Raw genomic sequence first — 17,590 nt, forward strand, 5'->3', positions numbered from 1 at the left:
CTGAGGCTAGAGCCAGAGCAACCAGGATATGGGAAGTAGAGTCTTGAGGCTGCATAAGGCAGTGGGAACCCAGGCCTGGCCCTTGAAACCATTCTTTCCTCTTAGCCTCTGGGCCTGTGATGGGAGAGGCTGCCTTGAAAATCTCAGAAATGCCTTTTAGGCCTTTTTTCCCATTATCTTTGATATTAGCACTATGACTCTCATTGTGCTAATCTTTCTAGCCAGTGGTTGCTCCACAGCCTGCTAGAATTCTTCCTCTGAAAATGGGCTTTTCTTTTCTAACACATGGCTAGGCTACAAATTTCCCAAGTATGTATGCTCTGCTTTTGTTTTAAATATAATTTTCAGCTTTAGGTGATTTCTTTGCTTCCACATCTGAGCATAGGTTGTTAGAAGCAGACAGGCCACATCTTGAATGCTTTGCTACTTAGATATTTTTTTCTGCCAGATACCCCCAAGTCATCACTTTTAAGCTCAAACTACCACAGATTGCTAGAGTATAAACACAATACAGTCAAGATTTTTGCTAAGGCATAGCAAGGGTGACCTTTGCTTCAGTTCCCAGTATATTTTCATTTTCATCTGAGACCTCATCAGCCTGTACTTCACTATCGATATTACTATCAGAATTTTGTTCAAGATCATTTATCTAATCTCTAAAGAATTCCAAACTTTCCCTCATGTTCCTGTCTTCTGAGCCCTCCAAATTCTTCCAACCTTTGCCTGTTACCAACTTCCAAAGTTGCTTCCATATTTTCAGGTATCTTTATAGCAACAGAACAGTTTGGAGTTTCCTCAGAAAAGTAAAACTTGAGCTGCCATATCATCCAGTAATCCCACTGCTGGGTGTATACCCAAAAGAAAAAACATCAGTATATTTAAGAGAAATCTGCACTCTTATGTTTGCTGCAGCACTGTTTACAATAGCTAAGACTTGGAAGCCACCTAAGTGTCCATCAAAAGATAATGGATAAAGAAGAGGTGATACATATACACAATGGAGTACCATTCAACCATAAAAAGAATGAGATTTTATCATTTGCAACAATATGTATGGAACTGAAGTTCATTAAATAAAATACACCAGGCACAGAAAGACAGATATCACATGTCCTCACTTTTTTTCTGGGATCTAAAAATCAAACAACTGAACTCATGGACATAGAGAGTAGAAGGATGGTTACCAGAGGCTGGGAAGGGTAGTGTCTGGGTGGGTGAGTTGGGGAGGTGCGGATAGTTAATGAGTACAAAAAAATAAAAAGAATGAATAAGACCTACTCTTTGGTAGCACAACAGGGTGACTATAGTCAATAACAACTTCATTATATATTTTTAAATAACTTAAAGGGTTTAACTGGATTGTTTATAACTCAAAGGATAAGTGCTTGAGGGTATGGATTCTTTATTCTTCATAATGCACTTATTTTACATTGCATACCTGTATTAAAATATCTCACATACCCATAAATACATACACCTACTATATACCCACAAAAATTAAAAATTAAAAACATTTAAAAATCTGTAATAATAACAGTCTTCTTACTGAATTAATTAGCCCCCAAGGTGGATAGAAATATCACCAATTAGAGAGATTTGGGGGACATTGACTTGAAATAAGCTCCTTTATGTGACTGTGAGCTAGGGATGTCAATCTCCTTCAATGTCTCTAAGAAAAAAGCCTGTTAAAATATTGCTAACACTTGGTGTCTGATGCATCCAATGCTCTGAATATCATCCTTAGACAGTTGTAGCAGGTTTCATTGTTTAATTTAATCAGTTATTTTAACATTGATTGCCTAATGTTTTCCACTCAATGAAATAGGCTTACTTTGTTTGGCACTCACACTTCATTTCTGTCATTTTAAAAATAATTCTGTTTTAATAAATCTTGTATGTGATTTGCATCAGTTACTGGGCTAAATAATCTCTATTATTTTGCAGACACGAATTTAGTAGAATTTTAGTAATGTGTTATGTATTTCAATAATAAAACACAGAAATTTCTTTCAACTAAAACTATAGATTAAGTTGTTTCACCTGGGAAATTTCCATTCAGCTCACAAAACTCTATTCAAAAATAAGTGCTATCAAACCTTCTATGAGCACTTTCTTAGAAACACTTGAGCCAGGGTACCCACAATCCCCTGGAGATACTCTGCCCAATATTGTTTAATTTATTTTAATTATTTGCTTACATATTTATCTTTTCAACTGACACCAAGCTTCTTAAAAGAAAGAGTCACCAATATCATGAAAATGGCCATACTTCCCAAGGTAATTTATAGATTCAATGTCATCCCCATCAAGCTACCAATGACTTTCTTCACAGAATTGGAAAAAACTACTTTAAAGTTCATATGGAACCAAAAAAGAGCCTGCATTGCCAAGTCAATCCTAAGCCAAAAGAACAAAGCTGGAAGCATCATGCTACCTGACTTCAAACTATACTACAAGGCTACAGTAACCAAAACAGCATGGTACTGTTACCAAAACAGAGATATAGACCAATGGAACAGAACAGAGCCCTCAGAAATAATGCCGCATATCTACAACCATCTGATCTTTGACAAACCTGACAAAAACAAGAAATGGGGAAAGGATTCCCTATTTAATAAATGGTGCTGGGAAAACTGGCTAGCCATATGTAGAAAGCTGAAACTGGATGCCTTCCTTACATCTTATACAAAAATTAATTCAAGATGGATTAAAGACTTAAATGTTAGACCTAAAACCATAAAAACCCTAGAAGAAAACCTAGGCAATACCATTCAGGACATAGGCATGGGCAAGGACTTCATGTCTAAAACACCAAAAGCAACGGCAACAAAAGCCAAAATTCACAAATGGGATCTAATTAAACTAAAGCGCTTCTGCACAGCAAAAGAAACTACCATCAGAGTGAACAGGCAACCTACAGAATGGGAAAAAACTTTTGCAATCTACTCATCTGACAAAGGGCTAATATCCAGAATCTACAATGAACTCAAACAAATTTACAAGAAAAAAACAAACAACCCCATCAAAAAGTGGGCAAAGGATATGAACAGACTCTTCTCAAAAGAAGACATTTATGCAGCCAAAAGACACATGAAAAAATGCTCATCATCACTGGCCATCAGAGAAATGCAAATCAAAACCACAATGAGATACCGTCTTACACCAGTTAGAATGGTGATCATTAAAAAGTCAGGAAACAACAGGTGCTGGAGAGGATGTGGAGAAATAGGAACACTTTTACACTGTCGGTGGGACTGTAAACTAGTTCAACCATTGTGGAAGTCAGTGTGGCGATTCCTCAGGGATCTAGAACTAGAAATTCCACTTGACCCAGCCATCCAATTACTGGGTATATACCCAAAAGATTATTAATCATGCTGGTATAAAGACACATGCACACGTATGTTTATTGTGGCACTATTCACAATAGCAAAGACTTGGAACCAAGCCAAATGTCCAACAATGATAGACTGGATTAAGAAAATGTGGCACATATACACCATGGAATACTATGCAGCCATAAAAAAGGATGAGTTCATGTCCTTTGTAGGGACATGGATGAAACTGGAAACCATCATTCTCAGCAAACTATTGCAAGGACACAAAACCAAACATGGCATGTTCTCACTCGTAGGTGGGAATTGAACAATGAGAACACATGGACACAGGAAGGGGAACATCACACACCGGGGCCTGTCGTGGGTTGGGGGGAAGGGGGAGGGATAGCATTAGGAGATATACCTACTGTTAAATGATGAGTTAATGGGTACAGCACACCAACATGGCACATGTATACATATGTGACTAACCTGCACATTGTGCACATGTACCCTAAAACTTAAAGTATAATAAAAGAAAGAAAGAAAGAAAGAAAATAAAAGTGGTTATATATGTCAAAAAAAAAGAAAGATTCACTTTTTATTCAATATTGTAGTCTCTGTAATTGGCAAAGTACCTATTGTGTAGTATATAGTCAGTGAAATTTTGATAAAGGAATAAATGAATTACAAAGTAATACCCCAAAATAATAATAGCTATTAATAGCTATTAATACCTATTCAGGTTCTGCCTGATTTTGTAGCTCTCTGACATCTTTAGTCTTTCAAATCCACTTATCTAGGTTGTTCTGGAGGTGGAGTGAGATGGAAAACTTGGTCATTTATAAGCTTTTTTAAACATAACTTCAAGAAAAATATCTTACTTTGGGTTCTTCCAAAGAAAGATCCTGAGACCAGGATGCAAACACAAGTAATTTATTTTGGTTAGGATATCCAGAAGCTCTAGTAAGAAAGTGAAGAAATGAGACAGACGTTGGAAAAAAGTCAGTGAAGCATGCACCTTGAAGCAAGTTACAACGATGGTAATTTAAGCTTAATAGCACAGGGGAACCCTGAGAGCCAGCTTAAAATTTCAGTTTCTCCACTCAAGTAACTTGGTCAGGTGTGGTTTTTATTCACCAACTCTCACCAGTAATTGGTTAAGGGCTACTCCTGGGGGCTGTTAACTGTCCAGAATATCTGTCTTGCCCTACATATTGGCAAAGTGAACTCCAGAGACCAGAGAAACTTCTTAGCAAACAGTCACAATTCCTGGAAATCTGGCTGGTGTGCACAGAGATGGTAATTGCTAAGAATGAGGTATTGACAATGTTCACAGCACAGAAATTTTTGAGGCTGCTTCTTTTGAATCAAAAATAATTACCCGTTAAGAAAACCTCTGCGATGCTTATGAGGATATACTTAATAGGTTTTGTTGAAATAATAGAATTGGCATGTTTATTGAGCACATTCTATTCACTAAAATATATAGAAATCTGTGTCTGTAAGTAATATTTCTGCCTTCCACATTACTGCGGTAGTCTGTGAATTATCTGGTACTTTCTTTGTTGCTAATTTGCTCTTCTTTCTTCCTTATTCTTTTTTAAAATTTTCTACTTGAAGACTTAACAGGAAGGCATTATGTGCAATTCTTGTTAGATGGGCCACGGGATTGTTTTTCTAAAGCCAGCAATTATATACTAAGCAGTAATAAATGCCCCCCCCAAAAAAAAAATCCAAGCCACCATGGATATACAGATAAGTACATCGTTCCTGCTCTTAAGGAACATAAAGTCTGCCACGGTCTTGAGTAGGTAAAACTTCTATATGTCTTCATTCATTTATATGTTCAACAAACATTTTCAAATACTGATTAGGTGTCAGGAAATGCTAGGTGCAAAAAAATACAATGTTAAGTAAAACAGAGTTTTTGCCTTTATGGAATATGCATTCTACAAAAAATGTGGACATTAATCAAGGAGTCATATAAATATATAAAATTGCATATGTGATAGGTGCTATGCAGGGGAGGTACATGGTGCTATGAGATCCTTTTTTAGGTACTCAGCCTAGTAGAGAAGGTCAGGGAAAATTTATGACAGCCAGTGAGTTTTTGAAAGTTGAGTAGAAGTTTCCTAATGAAAGGGGAAGGAAGTGTCTTCCAGGCAGATGGAATAGCATAGGTAAAGTCAAGAAGGAGAGAGGTAAGTAAGATAGCATGAAAGAAAGTCAGTATTGATGCAACTGTAAAAGGTGGGGGAAGGGTGAGACTGGAGAAATATCTAAGGGCTAGATCATGCAGGATTTTTTTTTCCATCCTAAGTGCAATGAAAATCCATTAACAATTTTATTTGTGTTTTAAATAGTCACATTGACAAAAGGGTCAAGAATCAATGCAGCTAACTGTTGGACATTTTAAGATGTTATTGTGCTAGTCCAGGTAAGAAATAATAACTAAGAGAAATATAGTGGTCATGGAATTGTAGAAAAGTAGATAGATATGAGATATGTTTATTTAGGTATAAATAATCTGAATTTGTGACGGACTGAAAATGGGAGTGAGTAAAAGGAAGATATGAAGGATGACACTTAAATTAGAGCTTATGCAATAGGATGCTACTACAATTGACTGAGATAATTGACTGAACAAAGGAAAAAGGAAATATTTGGTGTGGGCAGATCACGAATTTGGTAGTGAGCATCTTTTCATGTGGCATTGACCAAAGCCTCCAGAGCAAGGCTGAATTAAAATGACAATAATATATATTCTTATCTTATGCCTCATCTAAACAGAAAAAAGTTTCATCATTTTATTACTAGATGTGGTACTAATATATGTTATAGGTTCTTTGTAGATACCCATTAACGGACTAAGAAAATCCTTTGTAACTGGATTTTACTAAGATATGTTTACCATGAAGATATGTTCAATATTGTTAAACGCAATTTTCTGCATCTGTTAAGGTGATTGTATTTTTAAAATTTATAATATGTAAGAAAGAATATAATACCTCATTTTATTTCCAATTGTCTACAAACTTCATCTTGTTTACCTCTGATAGGGTTAAGACTATGATAAGATTATTTTTATCTTATGATAGATGCTCTCTATGGTCTTGCATTCTCACAAAGAGACATGTCTTTGTATTTTATACCAATGAGAAGAAGATATATTTTTTCTGAAAAGCAACAAATCTGATCCAGGCACATTGCCCTTCTTCTTGGTCCTTCGACATGCCAGGTAATTTCCGGCCTTAAGGCTTTTGCACCCATTGTTCACTTTGTCAAGGACTCTCTTTCTCTAGATCTCTGAATGGCTAGCACCCTCATCTCCCTTGGGAATTTGGCTGAATGATTTCCTTCTCAACGAAGAATACTCAATCTTTTAAAAATTGTAACCTGACTCACATTTCCACCCCCAGCACTTAGTATTTCCCTAACCCTTCTGCATTACTTTTCCTTACTTTTTTGTTTTCAGCATTTATCATCTTAAAATATACTATGGAATTTACTCATTAATTTTGCTTGTTGTTATTGTATTTATTCTTTCAGGCCTGGAATCTAAGCTGCATGAAGACAGAAACTTTGGTTGTTTAGCTCAATTATGTATTCCAAGTGATTAGAACAGTGCCTGACACAAAGTAAGTTAAACTGCAAAAACAAACAAACAAATAACAATGACAAAAATCTCAAGTATTATATTAGAGATTACATGAACTATGATCCCTTTCCAGACTTCTAGTATCTCTTGGGAAACAGTTGAGGCTAATTTGCTAATACCAAAGCAAATATGTGAATGAGGGGGTACAAAATCTGAGGATCATGTATTTGATCTCTTTATTTCAGCTAAATATCCCATATTCTCAGAAGTCTCAAGCAACCCTTACTTGCATTATTCTTCCAAGAAAATTTTTTTATGTTCATTTTCTCTCTTACACACACGTTGGTACTCACATTCATACACATACACACACATAAACTTAAGGAAATAGATTTCCATGTTCACATAATCGTTTCTCTCTCTCTCCTTTTTTTGAGATGGAATCTCCCTCTGTTGCCAGGCTGGAGTGCAGTGGCATGATCTCGGCTCGCCGCAACCTCCGACTCCCTGGTTCAAGCAATTCTCCTGCCTCAGGCTCCCGAGTAGCTGGGATTACAGGCACGTGCCACCAAGCCCAGCTAATTTTTGTATTTTTAATAGAGACGAGGTTTCACCATGTTGGCCAGGATGGTCTCGATCTCCTGACCTCGTGATCAGCCTGCATCGACCTCCCAAAGTGCTAGGATTAGAGGCACGAGCCACTGCACCCGGCCCTCGTTTCTTTTATAAGCCTACTTTTGAGTTGGCACTGCATTAAAATATGATCATGTATAAAAACATCTATTTCCATGTATATTATTTGAAGAAAATAAAAATCCTCTTATACTGTGATAACCACACTTCCTGAATCACTTTGTATCTTTCACATGCACTTAATGAAGCCAATTGCCTTTAACAGATTTTTAGTTTCAGGACTAAACTCCTGAGAGCTTTTATTGTTACTGTAATTTTTCAGCTTTTTTTTTGCTCTGATTAATATTTTTAATTTACCATAATAATTGTAGATATTTATAGGGTACAGTGTAATATTTAAATACTTGTATAAAATAGGTAATAATTAAATCAGGGCAATTAGCGTATCTCTCATCTAAAATATATATCTTTTATTTGTGTTAGGAACATTCAAAATTTGCTGTCTAGCTATTTGAAAATATGCAATAAAGTGTTAATTACAGTCACCCTGTAGTTGTATAGAACACTAGAACTTATTACTTCTAACTAACTGTAATTTTGCCTTTGTTTGACAACCTCTGGTTTTCCTCCTTCCAACACAATTCCCAGCCTCTAGTAACCATTATTTTACTCTCTATTTCTGATATCAATACTTTTTAGATTCCACATGTGAGTGAGATCATGCAGTATTTGTCTTTGTGCACCTGGCTTATATCATTTAACATAATTTTTTTCGGGTTCATTCATGTTGTCAGAAATGGCAGAATTTTATTCTTTTTCTAGCTGAATAGTATTCCATTGTGTATATATAAGACATTTTCTTGATTTATTCATCTTTCTATTGAGAGTTAGGTTGATTCCATATTTTGGCTATTGAGAATAATGTCATCATGAACATGGGAGTGCAGATATCTCTTTGACATACTGATTTTGTTTCCTTTGGATATATATCCAGTAGTGGGATTGCTGGATTGTATGGTAGTTCTATTTTTAGTTTATTGAGAAAGCTTCGTATTGTATTCCATAATTTATATTCCCAGCAAGAGTATATAAGAGTTCCCCTTTCTCCACATCCTCACCAGCATTTGTTACTTTTGGTCTTTTTGATGATAGTCATTCTTACTGAGGTGGGATAATATTTCATTGTGGTTCTGATTTGCATTTTCCTGAGAATTAGTGATATTAAAATTTTTTCATATACCTGTTGGCTATTTGTATGTCATCTTTTGAGAAATGTCTATTCAGCTCATTTGCCCATTTTTAAATTAGGTTATTTGTTGTTTTGCTGTTATTTGAGTCCTTAAGTATTCTAAATATTAATTTTAGATTAAAAGTTTGCAAATATTTTTCCCATTCTGTTGGTTTTCTCTTGACTCTGTTGATTGTATTCTTCGCTGTGCATAAGTGTTTTAGTTTGATATTATTACATGTGTCTGTATTGTCTTTTATTGCTTGTACTTGTGAAGTTTTATTTAAAAGATCTTTGCCAAGACCAATGTTGTGAAGCATTTCTTTCATGTTTTCACCAGTTAGTAATACAGTTTTGCATTTACGTTTAAGTTTTTAGCAATTTTTAGTTGATTTTTGTAGATGGTTAGAGATATGGGTGTAGTTTTATTCTTCTGCATATGGATATCTAGTTTTCTCAGCACAATTTATTGAAGAGGGTGTCCTTTCCCAAAGGAATGTTCTTGGTACCTGAAGGAAACCAAAACATTTTACCCCAAAATGTTTTTTTTGTTTTTTTTTTTTTTTGAGACCGTGTCTTGTTTTGTCTCCAGGCTGGAGTGCAGTGGCGTGATCTCTGCTTGCTGCATCCTCTGCCTCCCTGGTTCAAGAGATTCTCCTGCCTCAGCCTTCTGAGTAGCTAGGACTACAGGCACCCACCACCACCCAGCTAATTTTTGTATTTTTAGTAGAGATGGGGTTTCACCATGTTGGCCAGGATGGTCTTGATCTCTTGACCTCGGCCTCCCAAAGTGTTAGGATTACAGGCGTGAGCCATGGCACCTGGTCCCCAAAAATACTTTTTAACATATTTTGAGATGCTTGTTCAGGGGACCTGTCAACAGAAGTAGCCCTGAAAAGCTGTCTTTTGTGTAGGAAATTCGCATATGTAGAAAAAAATCTGCATTGATATAGCTGGGCTTTCTCTGAAGCTCTGTGTTGTCTAGATCTAGGAAAGATCTACTGAGATTCTGATACTACTAAAAGTCTGAAACAAACATGTACTATCTATTCTCTGTTAGGGTTGCTAACTGTGAGGTTTAATCTACATAATACGTTTATCTTTGCTATAAGCCCCCATTTATTCTGTAACATAAATAGCATAAAAGCTTCGGCCATCGGGCCACTTTTTTTGAGTTCTTGTATGATTTTCATGCACACAAATACATTCGTATGCCTCTTCTTCTATTAATATGCCTTTAGTCAGTTGATTTTTAGTGAATCTTCAGAAGGTGATGTTGAAATTATCTCTTAGTTCTTGTCAGAATTTTGTTGAAAGTCAGTAGACTATAAATATGTGGATTTATTTCTGGATTCTCTATGCTGTTCCATTGGCCTCTGTATCTGTTCTTATGTCAGTGTCATACTCTTGTGGTTATGATATCTTAATAGTATGTTTTGAAGTTAGGCAACGTAATACTTCCAACTTTATTCTCTTGCTCAGGATTGTTTTGGTTATTGAGGGTCTTTTGTGGTTCCACTGTCTATTTTAGAATTTTTTTTTCTATCTTTGAGAAGAATCTCATTGATATTTTGATAGGGATTGAATTGAATATGTAGAACCCTTTTGGGAAGGGATTAATATTGTGAAGAATTAATATTTTTGAGTTTTAGCATATGGATATTCTGCCACTTATAATTAGCACTTTAATTAGTAACAATCTGGTCTAGATTAATGACAACTTAATTTCAATTATATACAAAAACTTTCCCTCTATACAGCTCTGTGTGAGTACATTTTGGCTTTTATAACAAAATATCATACATTGAGTAGCTTATAAACAGTCAAAATTTATCTGTCACAGTTCTGGAGGCTGGGAAGTCAAATATCAAGACATCAGCAGATTTCAGTGTCTGGTGAAGTCCTGCTTTCTGTCTTATAGAGAGTGCCTTCTTGCTATGCCCTCACATACTAGAAGACACAGTGGAGTCTCTCTTAGGCCTCTATTATTAGGGCCTTATTCCCATCCATGAGGGCTCCACCCTTGTGACCTAGTCACCTTTCCCAAACTCCAACTTCTAATAGTATACTCTAGGGGGTTAGAAATTCAACATATAAATTTTGGGGGAACAAAAACATTCAGAACATAGTATACCGACACTGCCCCTCACAAAATACATGTCCTTCTTACATAAAAAATACATTTACTCCATCCAAGGAGCCCCAGAAATTTTAACTAGTTCTGGCATTAACTGAAAAGTATAGACTTCACAGTCTCATCTAAATATCATCCAAATCAAATATGTGTGAGACTAAAGGTACAATTGATTCTGCAACAAATTTTTCTCCAGCTGTGGAACTTTTTAACTTTTTTGAAATGAAAGAAAAGTTATGTGCTTCTAAAATATAATGTTGAGACAGGCATAGGATATACATTCCCATTCCACAAGGGAAAAATGAGAAAGAAGAAGGAGGTAACAGGTCCCAAGTAAGCCTGAAACCCAAAGTCAGACAACATTAAATCTTAAGTCTTGAGAACAAATTTCTTTGACTTGATGTTATGCCCTCCTGGACTACTGGGACTCTGGTTTCATCTTCCAAATCAACTAATGTGAAAGTCCTGCCTTCCAGACACACCGGGACAGTGATCTTGCCTATACTGCTTTGGACAACCTTGCCTCCAAGGCAACTTTGTGTCTAGGTCCTATTCTCTTAGCAGTTCTTTGCAGTGGCCCCCATCTTCATGGCAGGTCTGTGCCTGATTCACATGCTTGCTATTCTCTGAGGCTGGGATCACATGATAATGGCTTTATTAGTCTGAGGCTATGGGAACATTCCCACTCCCACAGCTCCTCTTGGTATTGCCCTAAAGGAAACTTTTTATATTGACCCCATACTTTTTAGGGCTTATGCACTGTGAGCCTGTGATGGGAGTGGCAGCCCTGATAATTTCTAAATTGTCTTTTGGGTCGGCTTAGATTCTGTCTAGATGGGTGACTAATTTCCTTACCAAATAATCATTTGACCACACCTTTGGTGTTTTTTCCTTAACATGCTTTCTCATTTTTGTTTTTTACAATATAAACAGGTTGAGAATTTTCCAATTCTATATATTCTGCTTCCCTTTTGATTAACAAATTCATCTTTAAATTATTTTTCTCTTCTTAAATTTTCTAGTAGTAATCGAGAAAAGTAAAGCCACACTCTCAACACTTTACTTAGGACTGTCCTCAGCCACTATATATCTAATTTCATCGCTCAAAAGTTTCTACCTTCCACAAAACACCTGGACGGAAACACAATTCAGTCGTGTTCTTTGCTTCTTTACAACAAAGATATACTTTTCTCCAATTGTCAACAATATGTTAATCATTTCTGTCTAAAAACTCATCAACATAGCCTTTAGTGTTAATATATCTGTTAACACTGTGATTATTTAAATATCCTCTAAGAAGTTTGAGATTTTTGCTCTAGCTCTTCTAGTTTCTATCTAGGCTCTTAATAAAACATCCCTTAATGATCTATTCACAGCAATGTAGGATTTTTTTAGCATGTACCACATACTCTTCTAGCTTCTACCCCTTATCCAGTTTCACAGCCATTTCCACATTTTTAAGTGTTTGTTATACTAGCACCCTACTTTCTATACCGATTTTCTGTTTAGTCCATTCAGGCTGCTGTAACATAGTACCATAAACTGGATGGCTTATAAACAACAGAAACTTATTAATCACAATTGTAGAAGCTCAAAAATTCAATATCAAGGTGCCAGGAAATACAGTGTCTGTTAAGGGCCAATTTTCACATTCATAGGTGGTGCCTTTCCGCACTCTCCTCACGTGGTGGAAGAGGCAAGACAGCTCTTTTGGGCCTTCTTTATACAGATACTGATCCCATTCATGGATGCTATGCCCTCATAACCTAACCACCTTCTAAAGGCTTTTCCTTCTAACCCATCCTAATATCATCACTTTGGGGGTCACAATTTTAACATATGAATTTGAGGGTACACAAACATTCAGATCATAGCAAATATCATTCTCTTTCCCCTCCTTTGTACTGCTATTAACATAAAAATTATCTTCTTATACATTGTCTGTCTCAGAACAAATTCATAATTAGTAACTTATGCACTTGTCTTTTAAATTAGGAGTAGAAAAATGTTACAAATAAAAATGCATTTAAACTGCCTTTTATATTTATCTGTAGAGTTGCTCTTACTGGAACCTTTTATTTCTTTATGTGGGTTTTAATTACTGCCTGGTGTTCTTTCATTTAAATCTAAGAAAATCTCTTTAGTATTTTTTGGAGGGTAGGTTTTCTAGTGAAGGCTTCTCTCAGTTTTTGTTTATCTGGAAAATGTCATCAGTTCTTTTTTTTTCAAAGATAGTTTTCTGGATATATAATTGTTTATTGACTGTATTTTTTCTCTAGCATTTTGAATATGCACCATAAGTCTGTGATGTGTTCATTTTTCTTCATTGTTTTTTCTTTTTATTCCTCAGAGTGTATAATATGAATTGATCTATCATCAAATTCACTTGTTATTATTATTTCTTCTAGTTTCTTAAATATGTTGTTTAGTCTTTCTAGTAATTTTTAAGTTATTATACGTATAAGCTCCAGAATTTCTATTTGAATATATTTTTGTATGTAATTTCTCATTATTGACTTTCTCTATTTGATAAGATATTGTTCACAAACATTCCTTTAGCTTTTAAACTTTTCTTTTTTCTTTTTGAATATTTTAAAAATAGTTCAATTAAGTCTTTTCTAGTTAGTCTGACCTATGGGCTTGCCTATTGACCTTAAATTTCTCTGTGTATGTGTCATGCCACATTATTTCTGTGCATGTCTCATAATTTTTGTTTGAAAACTGGACATTTTAAATAGCTGGTGGAGTTGATGATGGATGTTGTGACAAAGAAGGCTGAGAGTGTGACTGCCTGCAGGGTTTTCAGCTGACCTACTCCCTAAGTGGAGGAACTACATCTGAGATGAGTACCCTTCTTATCAACAATATCCAGGAGAAGTGCCCATATAGGATCATAAACCCATTCAGTGTGCAGCTCTTGTCCAAGGTGTTAGACATGGTTGTGGAACCCTATAATGCCACCCTTTCAGTCCACCAGCTCATAGAAAAAAACACAGATGACACATTATGCCTTTATAATGAAGCTCTCTACAACATCTGCTTCAAAATCCTAAAGCTGCTCACATCCCCCTACAGTGATCTAAACCACCTGGTGTCTGCCACTATGACTAGAGTCACCACCTACCTGCGCTTCCCTGGCCAGCTAAATGCTGACTGCAGAAACTGTCCATGAACATAGCCCCATTTTCCCACCTGCACTTCTTCTTGCCTGGCTTTGCCTCACTGACCAGCTGGGGCAGCCAGCAGTATTGAGCCTTGATAATAGCTGAGCTCACCCAGCAGATGTTTGACACCAAGAACATGATGGCTGCCTGCAACCCTCACCATGGCTGCTACCTAGTGGTGGCTGCCATTTTCAGGGGCTGCATGGCCATGAAGGAAGCAGATGAGCAAATGCTTAGTGTCCAAAACAAGTACAGCAGCTACTTTGCTGATTGGATCCCCCACAGTGTGAAAATAGCCGTCTGTGACATCTTACCCCCAAGGCTAAAAATGCTCACCACCTTCACTGGCAATAACATTACTATCCAGGAGTTGTTCAGGTGCATTTCAGAGCAGTTCACAGCCGTGTTTAGGTGCAAGGCCTTCTTGAACCCATATGTGAGTGAGGGCATGGATGAAATAGAGTTCATTGAGGCTGAGAGCAACATGAACAACTTGGTGTCTGAGTACCAATAGCACCAGATGCCATGGCTGAGGAGGGAGAATTTGAGAAGTGAACTAAGGAGGAGGTGGCCTAGAGCCTTCTGTTGCTGGGTGAAGGACAAAAGCAGTATGAATTCTTTATTCACTCACAACATATTCTGATAGCCATGTCTTACTGTGCATGTACTTACTGTTCTTCTTGCTACATGATCACTTCTATCAAAGCATTTTCATAGTAAAACAAAAATATGGCAATTATGGAAATCAGATTGCCGCTTTCCCCAGGTTTTTACAGTTTTTTGTTCATTTTTGTTGTTGGTTTTTATTTAGTTACTCTTTAAAACTAATTTTATAACGTCTGTATTCTTTGTCATGTGTGGTCACTGAAGTCTTATTTAATTAACTTAATAGTCATTTAATGATTGGGCAGAGATACATTAAATTCTCAGAATCAATTAGTCTTCCAGTCTTTGTAAAGTGGCTCTGTTTATGTGTTCTCAGCAAGGATGTTTACATGTCTGACTTAGCCTTCACTCCCTACTTGTGCAGAGTCTCAGTGTTAGCCAGAGGTAATAGCTTAGGACCTTTCCACATTTATCTTTAGTCTGTACACAATCCTGGTAATGTGCACAGCTGTAAACATGGGTATTGACTTTCAGAACCCTGGAATATATGAGATGTTTTAATACCTCACTATAGCCAGGCACAGTGGCTCATACCTGTAATTCCAGAACTTTGGGAGGCTGAGATGGGTGGATCACTTGAGGTCAGGAGTTTGAAACCAACCTGGACAACATAATAAAACACCATCTCTACTAAATATACCAAAATTAGCTTGGTGTGGTGCCACACGCTTGTAGTCCCAGCTACTCAGGAGGCTGAGGCAGGAGGATTGCTTGAGCCCAGGAGGCAGAGGTTTTAGTGAGCCAAGATCATGCCATTACACTCTAGCCTGGGTGATGAGAGTGAAACACTGTCTCAAAAAAAAAAAAAAAAAAAAACAAAACCCAAAAAACAAAAACAAAAACTCACTATAAGCATTTCATGTGTTATCTGCCTTTTTAAAGCTTTTTGATTAGATTATTGTTTTCCCCAACTCTTACCTACTGCCTTAGGCAACCATGATGTTTAACAATTGCCTCTGATTGTTCCTGAGAAAAATGTCAAGGAAAAAGTGCTTGTAATGGGTGAGCTCTGAATCATGTAAAATATAAGAGCCTTTTTGAGTAGAGTCTTCCAGGAAACTATCAGATGGATCAAATAATAATATATCTCTTGGAATGTGTTTTTGAAAGTGTTTCACTCCCTCTCTGTCTCTCCTATTAGCTGTCAGGCTACTGTTTTTTATCGTAATGGCAGGTTGTTGATTTTCAAGGCCCTTGAAGAGCTGATGGAATATAATGGTAATAATGCAAGTTAAATGCCACAAGGCTTGCTATTCTTACTGAGATTTAGCTATTTTTTTCTGGAATAAACGTTCCCCAGATTGCTGCAAGTCATTGAATAATTTTCAGAGTTTTAAAAAAGTTAATTTTGTCAACTTTTGCTAGTGTTCCCATTAATTATATGGAGGAGAAAATTTGTGTAACTTCCTACTTCACCATTTTTTTTTGTTGTTGCTGTCATTACCTTACTATTTCTTTTTGAGTCTGTTTTGGTACGATATAATTCTCTACAAATTGATGCATTATATATAATACTTTAAAACTTAAAATTGTTCATAATTTACTCTAATATTTTTAATTTTCTCTGTATCTGCAAACTTGTAGCCATTTCCTTTCATAATATTATTTATTTTCACTGTCTGTCCTTTCTTGTTGATCAGTGATTTGTTAATTTTATTAGTTTGTTTTTTAAATACACTTGTGACTATTTGGTCCTATCTACTCCATTTTTTAATCTTCTAATTTATTAATTTCTGCTATCAATTTTTTTATTTCCTCTATTTCTTTAGATTTCGTTTTTTGGCTTGCCTTTAATGGTTTTCATTGGATTCTTAGCATAAGTCTATTATATCTTATTTTTGATTATACATAAAATCTATACATTTTATTCCAAATACTGCTTTAATTTCATCCAATTAGTTTTGACAGTTGATATTTTTATTTTATTTAAAATTATCTTAGATTACTTCTTCAACTCATGAGTTACATGAAAGTGTTAACAATTTTTTTCTGAATTATTCTTTGTGGTTTATCTCTCAGTAATTGTGTCATTGTCAGAAAATAACATTTTAGTCACTGAGTTCTTTGAAATTTCTGCTTTTTATAATTTCAAATTTTATTTTAGATTTAGGGGATACCTCTGCAGATTTCTTATCTAGGCATATTGTGTGATGCTGAAACTTGGAGTTTATTCCATCACCTGGATACTGAGCATAGTACACAACAGTTAGTTTTTCAACCCTTGTGTCCCTCCCTTACTGCTCTACTGAGACTGTGTTTTTAAAATTATAGCAGTAAGGGAAATCTGACATAGTTGGTTCCATCTTGCTTCTGACCACCCAATTGTCTTTGATCATCCCTGGGCATAGGCCAACCTAACTGTGGAAAGAAGTTAGTTTATAGTTTAACATGAAAGGAAAGATGATATTAGTTCCTCCCTAAAACTAACCCCCTGCTTTCCCTGGGACTGAACAACATTTTTGTAAGATTAATGAAAGGCTATAACAATAGGATTATGGGAGAAACCTGAACTCTGCTAAGGTACAGGTGTAGTTTTTATAATTCCTTTCTCTTTAGGAGTCATGTGGCCAGAGGTCACAAGATTTGTGACTTCCACAATTGTTCCTGTAGATAACATCACTATTGTAGAATCTAAGATTGTTTATTTGAAGATATATTTCAGGCTGATTCCACCCAGACTCATGACTCATTACTCAACTGATCCGGTGGTCCCACCCAGAGGCAGACTCAGCACACAAGAACCATTTTTCACACCCCTAGCATTTCAGTTCCAACCAATCAGTACCATCCATTTGCTAGCCCCTGTTCACCAAACTGTCCATAAAACTTTAACCTCCAAACCTTCAG

The 17,590-nt window shown here is 36.1% G+C and overlaps 1 pseudogene; it reads left to right on the plus strand.

Moving 5' to 3' along the window:
- Window positions 1-13,657: 13,657 nt before the first annotated feature.
- Window positions 13,658-14,591, plus strand: LOC100457332 (tubulin beta 8B-like; annotated as a pseudogene).
- The last annotated feature ends 2,999 nt before the right edge of the window (window positions 14,592-17,590 follow it).

Source organism: Pongo abelii, chromosome X (assembly GCF_028885655.2).
Source record: "Pongo abelii isolate AG06213 chromosome X, NHGRI_mPonAbe1-v2.0_pri, whole genome shotgun sequence".
Classification (NCBI taxonomy): domain Eukaryota; kingdom Metazoa; phylum Chordata; class Mammalia; order Primates; family Hominidae; genus Pongo; species Pongo abelii.